Below are 7789 nucleotides of genomic sequence, written 5' to 3' on the forward strand. Positions count from 1 at the left end.
CCCTTATTTCGGGGGTTTTCGATTTATTCGTGGGTTTAGTCTCATTAGTAATATAGTCAAGAACAGTTCGTTGATGGTTCGTAGCGTGTTCTTTCAAAGGTGCAAGTGATTTGTGAACGATATTTGGAACCAATCAGAGGTAAATTTTATCTCAATCGAACGAAGAATCCTCTCAAAATCTACATGAGATAGCGATAATAGGACGAGCCGAATTGTCAGATCATCTTTTGAGATCCATAGTTTATAAGAAAAATAGTTTTCTTTGTTTCTATTAGATTGATTTTCGATTATTCATATCTTTTGTAAGTGTCATATGAGATTGTATTAATGAAATGTTCTTTTCTTTAAAAAAAAAAACATATCTGAATCTACCACAATAACAAGACGAGATTTCAAATACGAAATCTGAAAAAAAAAATATACAACACTAAATCTAAAAATTTAAAACTCACACAATAAAAGGGCCAAAATAAAGGGTAAAAAATTCTGAAAAAAACCAAAAAAACAAAAAAAAAACCAATGAAAAATAAAGGTGTAATCAAACCAATAAAAAAAGAATCTAAAAACACAAAAACGAGAAAGAGAGAGGGAGAAGAAGAAGAAGAAAAGGTGTTATTTTTTTGGCTGCCACCACCACGACAACACCCAACAACCGAAAACACCACATGCACCACACACCAACGTGTAACACCCGTCCCTTTAGGGACCCGTTGACCGATCTTAGACCTCGTCAGATCCTTTAGTAGGAGTTAGACCGGGAGTTAGATCGTAAGTGAGACCATGGACTCGACCTAGTAAGGGTCACTCAGCCGAGTGTAGTGACACTCGTCCGAGTGTAGTGTACTCGGTCGAGTATGTTCTGTACTCGCCGAGTGTCTTACTCTCAGCGTGATATAACATTAGACGGAGATTGCACTTAAATCATTTTCGTAAAACATTTCATTCATTTTCTTAAACCTAAACTCAGACTTTTTTCTCTAGTCTCTTCTCTCTAGTCTTTTATCTCGCTACTTCCCTAACCCTCACCATAAACCTTGTTCCGGGAAGAGCGTGACATGGGCGCGGATTCACGGGTCAGATCTCTCTCATTATCGAAATCTAGATGTCCTTGCGGTAAGTTTTTGAATACTGATTTTTGGTCATTGGATTCGATTAGCGTAGTGATAAGGTATTATCGATGGTTGTAGGTGACGATGACAATGCTTGTTATCTGTTAACGTGGTGGTTGTTATTGCTAAGGAATCGCTAAAGGTAAGCTTTGTCTACTTATTCTCCTATATGATTAATTATGAGTGACGTGGTGTTGTGTTAATATCATTGATGTGGAAGTATTGTGGTATTGTGATATTATTGACATTGTTGGTATTGATTGTGGAGCCATTTTCGGGAGATGGTTTTCACCTCCATGTTCCCCCCATATGGCTTCCGTCACAAGGGGGATGTGCACATGAATGATCTGGGTTCGCTCGTGGCGATGAGCGGGGCCTTGGGTGGCACGATTGCGGTCTACCGCTGGCGGTGTGGGTACTTGTTGCGATGGGTAACCTGGCCTGGATACTCACGAAGGCCCAGTTCCGCCGCCTGTGATTGCCCGTAACCTTAAACGGTGAGATCACACACCTTATTTGTAAGTATGAAATTGATGGAATCGAGTTCTTTTTGGCACTTGGCAGGACTATTATGATCATATTGATCAACCTAGTTGGAAACTTGAATACATTACTATATATCACTATAACGGTACAAGTTCTTATTTAGGACAGGTAGATAAATATATTGTTTTCACTTCAAAACGGGTCAAATAAGTAAATAAGAAAAATGAGAATACATAAAACTAGTAAAAAGCTTGTTTCCTCTGTTCAAGTTATGTGCTATTTAACGTGTTTTAATCATAAACGGATATTGCATGTCATAAGGAAGATTTGCTCAATATAGGATAGATGTAAATATTCGTTACTGATCTCGGACCTGACAAAACTTACCCGACCCGATAAAACTAGTCCAAGACCCAAAAATGAGCCAATAGGACCTAAATGTCCCGATTTGAAATAACCTTGAATGACCCAAACGATCCATGACAACCCGAGCAAAATGAGCCGACCCGGAGTGACCGACCCAAAAAAAGACTCTTAATGTCCCGACCCGAACCTATTTGTCAGCCTCAGGTCTACTAATTACAAGCTTTATATATACAGCAGCCCATAGTCTATATATTCCAAATGGTTGGGCTTAGCATTGAAGGGTGCTACTTCGTACCTTATGGCCTAACACCCTAGCATATAGCCTTTTTTTTTTTTAGAGAAAACAGCCCAAACTCTACTACCTAATAGTCACAGCACAGGCTAGCGTGAGCTAGTTTATGGACACACTAGGGCCGTGTTGATATCTTCGACACTTTTACTAATTATCGTCGAGTATTAACATATCTTTTCAACATTGTCCCCCATTAATTTTCCCATTGTCTGTCTCTAAAATATTTCTAAAACAAAAAAAGACGGTTTCTTGGAAAAAAATTATAATTTAATTTACGAAATTTTCGACTAAAACGGTTTTAGTAAGGGGTGAGTAAATTTAGGCCCGGGTCGGAAAAATGGACTGGATCGGACCGTTTGGTCTGGACCAAACCCAGACCGAATTATTTTGGTCCGGTCCTTGGTCCTCATTTTTTCAAGTTTCGGCCTTCGTTCCAGTCCGATCCAAGACCGGTTAATTTAGGTTCGGACCGAATGGACAAAATTTCATGTTTTTTAAGACTAATCATTTAAATATTAAAAATCAAATTAAGATTTTTTTCTTCAAAAGACAATACAAATTAGTATTGTCAATGATTTTTATAAAGAGAACCGTCTAATTATTTAAATGCATTTTATTTAGCGGAATTGAAATGTAATTATCGTACACAAAATAGTGAAAAAACTTGTTTTAGATCCATTTCGGTTCAAGACCGGAAGTTTTAGGTTCGGTCTTTGATCCACTAAATTTTTATTTTCCGTTTTCGGTTCGGTCTTGTTTTAGGTTAATTTATCTACTTGTCCTTTTTTTTGACGTTACAATCTAAAATTAAGATTTGGTATGTAGAAAAAAGAAAATAAAAAGACGAACGGTCCGTCTTGCTTTAGACCGCAAGATACGTCTGAAACAATAAGACCTCTCACGAGTGGAAATCACATGGGTGGTGGGATACCCCATGTGCTTTCCCACTCACTTTCTAAATGGATATTTTGTGAGAGGAATATTTCAGACGGATCTTACGGTTTGAAATAAGAATTTGCCAAAGACCAAAGGGAAGAAAATGAAAAGTTTAAATACTGCACAATAGTAGTACGAGTAGGAGCTGTGTACAGTGTTTGCTTTCCATGTAGAGGGTAGAGTGTTGACTATAGAACATTTTGTCCTTTATTTCGTTGCTTGGAAAGTACGCTATATTGGTTCATGTGAGGGGATTGGGATGGGTGTAATGATTACAACTCTTAATTAATTAATATCGTGACCTAATAAATTGACTTCCATATCATAGTATATTAACTTACCAACACACTAAGACCATCCCCAAGCAAAGGTCGCGCTAACTAGGTCGCTACCCGATTTTACTATTAATCACACCTTATTAACCTTGACTCGTTTTCACCCTCCCAAACAGAAGGTCGCGACCTAGATCATCAACCTAATCATTATCCACTTTACAACATTTTCAATCATTTTTTTTTTATTTTTTAATTGTTCTACCAATCAAATTTGGACACATAGGAGGTCACAAAAGTGGTCAATTTGTTCAAGTATGGTCACAAATTGACCTTTGGTCACAAATTAACAACTTTGGTCACCAATTAAGTACCATAATTAGCTCATTAACCATGACCAAGCAAGGTCATGACCAAACAATTGACCTTGCTTGGGGATGGTCTAATAATTAAATCTTGATCCCCAAGCTTACACCATTACACGGCTTAATATTGTACTCCGTCTTATTAATCGTTGTTTTGTTTCACTTTCCTTCGAATACAAGAATTAAGAAAATGAATTTAAATCATACAAATTGCATTACCCACATAAATTTGAATTTGCAATACATAAGGGTTTTCAAATCTTCTATAAGGGTTTGCCTGGAATCAATGAAATAATTAAGGGGTAAATATGAACTGAGTGATAAGGAAAAATTGCAAATTACTACCTAGTATAATCAGTATTTTTCAAAATACTACATATTATACTTTTTTATTCAAAGTACTACCTCCAATGTTACAACTTTTCCCGAATTGCTACCTAATAAGCTTAATTAGCTCTTAATTGAGGTAAATTAATCAAAAACTCATAAAATAATACTCCCTCCGATCCAGACAGATGTAAATATAAGCAAAAAGTGGTTATTTAAGAAAATGTGGAAAGGTGAGGGGTAAAGTAGGAAATATTGATTGGGGCCACATGAGTTTAGGTGGATTAAATAACTAGTTGGTGAGTGGGTGAGTGAATGGTAAAGTTGTAAATAGGTAGTGGATGTAAGGGTAATTTAGTTATTTTTCATGCCAAATATGGTATGTTACCATTGGTGTGGTTCATCCATTTTAGGTAAGTGTTACCATCTGTCTGGATCGGAGGGAGTATTGAACACCCATTTTACCCTCTTTAAACAATCATTCCTCATCATCTTATTCACTTTTTTTACCACCACCATAAATCAGCCTCCATATCACCAAAAACACCGCAACCACCACCAATAGTATAACGTCGGCCCAGTCCCACCATCTTTAATATTCACCACACCTAACATCATCTCCCACCTAACCACATATTAATAATTTGGCAACATCTACACTATATCCACCACCATAGCGCCACCCAAGTCCCACATTTATCTCACAACTACCCCATCTAAACCACCACCACCACACCTAAAGCCCCAACTAGCGAAAATCTTAGATCTAAGGAGTAAGATTTCTGAAGGTCCAATGACATCATCCTAAGGTAGTGTTGTAGTGATGTGGACGACAAGTTGGAATGACAGTCGTGGTGGGTTTATGGTGGTTTCTGAATGTGGTGACAGTTGATAGTGGTGTACTGTGGAGGAAGAGGATGCAAAAGAAATGATTGATTAGTGAGGGGTAGTACTAGTAAGGGTATAATGGGTAGTTCATTTGGGATTAAATTAAAAGAGGAGTAAAATCTATGAAAGTCATCTTATAATGTCAATTAAGTGCTAAATCTAATTATTAGGTAGCAACTTAAGAAGAGTTGTAGTTTCATAGGTAGTAATGTGAATAAACAAATATAATATGTAGTATTTTGCAAAATTTCAACTATAATAGGTAGTATTTTGCAATTGGGCCTGATAATTATTGTAATACTACGGTTTTATGAGTCTATGGGTACTCTATCGAGTGAGGCTTACTCTGTCGAGTAAGTATGTTTTGAGTTACGAAACAGGAGTCTGCCTGTAGGGTGCTCGATCGAGTAGCCTTGGCACTCGATCGAGTAAGTGGCACTCGATCGAGTACGAGACTTACTCGATCGAGTAGCTCAGTTTACGGGTAATGTTTTGTCGGGTTTTGTTAATAATGCGAATTAGTAGATATAACTTTCCGTCATCTTTCCTAAACATTTTTATAAACCTAATACGCTCAAAAAGGAGATTGCAAACTACGTTCTTCGCATTGTTCGCATTATTGGCAAATCCCGGGGTTAGAGAGGTCGGATTTCGTTGTTCTTTGCATTCTTGTGATCCTTGCGTCAAGGGTAAGTCTTACGTACCATTTTTATAGCGTTTGGGTAGTTTTGGTTAAACCCTAATTTTGGGAATTGGGGATTTTATGGTTGTATTGTTGTGATAGTGATTGTATGATTATGTGTATAGGAGGAGGGTTCGTAGAAGAAAGGTTTTAAGACAGCTGCTAGATCGTCTGAGTTGTGATTGCTTTTCAGGTAGGGTTTCCCTACTCAGTATTAGTTACATGATGTGTGTGGTGATTGTGTTGTAGATAATAATTGTTGATTGTTTCAGACGGTTGTGATATTGTATTGTTGATTGTTTCAGACGGTTGTGATATTGTATTGTTGAATGTTTTAGACGGTTGTTGGGGTTGTGTTGTGATTACTGTTTAACTGTCTGTGATCTTCGGGATGCGTCCCTGGCTGAGTGGAGTCACTTGCGGGAGTGGCTTCACGCCCTTGATTCACCTTCTGTGGAACCCGCCACAGAAAGGATGTGCACATTAGGGAACATGGGTTTATCGCTCGGATGAGATGAGCGGGGCTTAGGTGGGAACGGTTGCGGTCCCCCACTGGCGGTGTGGAGTATCTGTTGCGATGAGTACTCTGGCAGGGCTACACACTTTAGTGTGTAGTCAGTTGTGTGAAGATTGATTATGGAGACTGGAGTTTGATGTGACAATTGAACTGTTTGGCATTGTTTTATCGTGATTTGTATTGTGTAATTAGTACTGACCCCGTTTAAATGTTTTAAAAACTGTGGTGATCCATTCGGGGATGGTGAGCAGTTATTGAGCAGGTATGATATGACGCATATGGGATAGCTGGGATAAGTCATCACTTGTAGTTAGAAGAGTCTTCCGCTGTGTCAGACGATGTCCTTTAGTTGTTCAGTTTTATTAGTAGACAGTTTTGGTTTGGTTGTATTCCATTTTACAGTTTTGGTTTGAGACATGTAATCACTTAAGTTATATTTACTTTTAAAGTACGTTTCGTTATTGTCTTATGATTATCATTGCCTCGGGTAACCGAGATGGTAGCACTTCCATGCCTTAAGTGGTTCTGGTAAGGCACTTGGAGTATGAGGGTGTTACAATTATTAGGGAAGTTAATTACTTGGGTAATGAGTTCATTGAAGATATGTTTGACATATAGGAGTAATGATTAATGAGTAAATGTTTTACTTCCTTAATCATTACCCGTGGGGAAGGGTGGGTAATGTATTACCCTTTCATAAGAGTAATGGTGAGATTATCAGTCAGACTCACCAAAGTCTTAAGACTGTGCCACATCAGTTTTCCACTAACTTTTATTATTTATTTATTGTTCAGACCCACCTTAGACTTACCTCAAACTTTATACATTATCAGTCAGACCCACCTCATACTCTACTTTTTCACTTTACTTGAGAAAATGTGGGGTTTACGAAAAAAAAGAACAAAAATAATATAACACTTGTCATTCTTTCATTGGATGTCTTCTTTTAATAGTGGTCTGAAGACTCATGTAGAGTCTTAAGTTGAGTCTTGGATTTCCAAGACTCTACTTAAGACTTTGTCAAGACTTTATTAAAAGTACTATAGATTATTGGTAGTCTTGAGTGAGTCTTGTCTTAAGACTCACCAAAGTCTTGTCTCAAGACTACCAATAATCTTACCCTAATAGGTTCGGAAGGTGAAAAATTACTCTCATACCAAATATGGAAAACACAACTCAATCAAAACAAGCCCTAAGTATTAAACAACACAAAATCTCATTGAAGACGGCACGTATCCGTCACTTTGGAGTGACGGATACCATTTTCTCTCACAAATAACCCAAATAGAGGAGAGAGGGAAGCACATGGGGTGCCCCCACCTTGTCCCCCCCTATCCGTTTTGTGAGTGGCATTACCCGTCACTTGCTCCGACCCGTCTTCAGCAAGACTCACTGATTAAACAAACAACCACAGAGGTGAGTTGTCAGCATGTGGTTGAATGTTGACTATTCAAATGGTCATTTGTTTATTGCAAAAATAGTGTACCCATATTCTTGGCACCATTTGATGTAAAATAACCACGAGTTTTAACGTGTTTGAGTAAATTTG

Source organism: Silene latifolia, chromosome 8 (assembly GCF_048544455.1).
Source record: "Silene latifolia isolate original U9 population chromosome 8, ASM4854445v1, whole genome shotgun sequence".
NCBI lineage: Eukaryota > Viridiplantae > Streptophyta > Magnoliopsida > Caryophyllales > Caryophyllaceae > Silene > Silene latifolia.